The 2,630-nt window shown below is 39.1% G+C and overlaps 1 pseudogene; it reads right to left on the bottom strand.

The window, feature by feature from the left end:
* Positions 1 to 1,644: 1,644 nt before the first annotated feature.
* LOC102768153 lies at positions 1,645 to 2,154 on the bottom strand (annotated as a pseudogene).
* Positions 2,155 to 2,630: the final 476 nt, after the last annotated feature.

Genomic DNA, 2,630 nt, shown 5'->3' with positions numbered 1-2,630 from the left:
TGGCTATATAATAGAACTCCCATTTGAGATAAGATATCTCTTCCCCATAATGTAAAGGGGATAGTTGTAATTACATAGGGACTGAATGTTGATCTTCATCAGCCCAAGTTAAAATCTGAGAACTCTTTTTTACATTAGATGCCTTGCCTAGTCTTACTAGGGAAGTGGAGGTGGTATGCGTAGGCCACGAAGAGGGCCAACCCTTCCCTGCTATGCAGGAAACATCTGCTCCTGTATCCAATAGACCTTCAATTGGTTTTCCCTGAATGTGTAAAATTTTTGTAGGACTAGTAGCATGGATTTCTTGTATCCAAAATGTTGCATCACTAGATCCAAAGCCTCTGGCCCCTCTGGCTTCCTGGGTAACAGCTGTCCCTATTTTATGTATTGGTAACAGGAGTAATTGGGCAATTCTCTGGTTGGGCTGAATCTGTATAGTCGCGGTGGGTGGGGAAAGTAAAATTTGTATTTCTCCTGTATAGTATGCATCAACAACTCCTGGGATGACAAGATCCCCTGTAACGAGGTGGAGCTCCATCCTAATATTAAACCTAGAGTTCCCTCGGGCAGCGGACTAGACACTCCTGTAGGAATGGCTGCTACTGGCGAGTCTGGGGTTAGTATTGCGTGGGTGGTTGAGTGGAGGTCCAATCCTGCACTGCCTGCGGTTGCCCTGAAGAGGTCACTGACTGATTGAAATTTGCAGAGGGGTTGAGGGTTGATGCCCCTATTATTGCAGGGGCCTGAGGCTGGCCCCCTCTCAAGTTTCCCAATTGAGGTGATGGGATAGAACCTCCTTAGGATCGGTTTGTAGAATTTAAAGGCCGACCATTTTTATGGTATTTTGATCTACATTCTTTTGCCCAATAGAATCCTTTCTGACATTGGGGACAAACAGTTTTTGGAGGATTAATATTATTCCCTGATGTATTTCCAGGCTGTTGAGGAGCTTGCCATCTGGCCTGAGTATTATTATTTTTATTTGGGCATTCTCTGCTAAAGTGCCCAGGTAAGCCACAAGGGTAGCAGTTCATATTTCTTTTATTGCCTGTATTATTGCTGGCTTGTCATATGCCCTATACATAAAAGAGAATAAATAGGTCAGCTACACAACACTTACAGCCTTTATTGATAGGATGTAGCCATTGTGCCCAAATTCAGCCATCAATTACAACTTCATTTCCCATCCACAATTAATGAGAATATATTTTACTTCAAATGGGACATATAGGCAGAGTGCCAAAAGTTAAAGTATAACCTTAAAGTCTTAAATTCACACTTCAAATATCAAAAGAAGCAATTCCCCAAATCACGAAAACATGAAGTAACTACACATAAAAAACACACATTTAAATCATTTCACTTTTTCTTGTATATAGTGAAAACAGATGTATTTATAACTTCAGACTTCAGAAACATACTTCATAAAGTCATTATTCATTTAAAATAGACAAATGTTTACAGAGAACATTTAACTTAAATTTCATAGTTGCTTATAAAATAGTACTTGAAAGGTTGACCTATATAAGGAAACAAGAGTCCTGTCAAGAGAGATGGTAAACTATAAATATAAAATACACCACAATGTTAAAAACCTCACAGTACACTATACGAAAAACGTTTTATTTATTTATTTATTTGCCACATAATCACCATCTATTTTGTGTTAAACAATAAAAATGATGTACTTTTTGAACATGTGTACATCAAAACCAAAAGGTTATTTTTTACTTTTTCCTTTACTGGCAACTTTGGATGCATTTTTAGGTTTTGGTTCCCAGAGGGCATTTTTCACAAATCTTGAAGCTGCACCTTTGTCCAGCTTGGCAGCCTTCTTCTTGTCAGTTATTTCTTTGACTCTGTTCATGTACACTCTGATTCTTTCCAATTCCTGCTTTACTGGGTATTCCTTAGGATTAACTCCCTGAGTTGCCAAATAAACTCAAAACATTGAATTTAATGTGTAAGCAGAAACGAAATCCACTTTTGCATGTTCAAGTGGGTCCAACTTCTGCAACAACTCATTTCTAGAAACAGACATCATGGTCTTCAGCATGTCATCTACAGCACTAATGGAATTCTCAAATGCTGATAAATACTCATGGATTTCTGCTGGATAGTCTTCATTAATTTCTTCTTCTGCCATTATGACCTAAATGGTACCTGTATGGTCGGTGTGGGCCCTCTTCCAAATTGCAGACTTCTGACCTCTTGTTCAGGAGCCAGATGTTGGGTCCAACCCCAGCAGGAGTTCCTAAAGGTGTGGATGGAGTTGGCGAAGAAGGAATGACACAGAGACAGCGTTCAGTTGATCAGCAGCCTAGCCAGGTTCTGTCTTTATTTTCCTGTTACATCTGTATTTATACCAGTTGATTTTAATCCTAACCATTCTATTCCAAAGGTTAGGGCATTTGTTATCTCCATTCCAAGGTCACTACTCTATTGTTCTGTTAAACTACAAGGAAGTAACTGAAGGAGATTATCCTAAGTAAAGATTATGTATCTTAAGCATGATTGTTCGTAGTTAAAGTGATTAATTACCCACCTGGCACTTAGTTAAGGGGTTTTATTCCTTCCTTAGTCCTGTTAATCCCTAACTCCAGGGAAAAATCCCCACCTGGGGAAATAAC

The sequence above is a fragment of the Myotis davidii genome, unplaced genomic scaffold (assembly GCF_000327345.1).
Source record: "Myotis davidii unplaced genomic scaffold, ASM32734v1 scaffold581, whole genome shotgun sequence".
In the NCBI taxonomy this organism is placed as follows: Eukaryota; Metazoa; Chordata; class Mammalia; order Chiroptera; family Vespertilionidae; genus Myotis; species Myotis davidii.
This window is presented reverse-complemented; position numbering and strand designations above follow the sequence as displayed.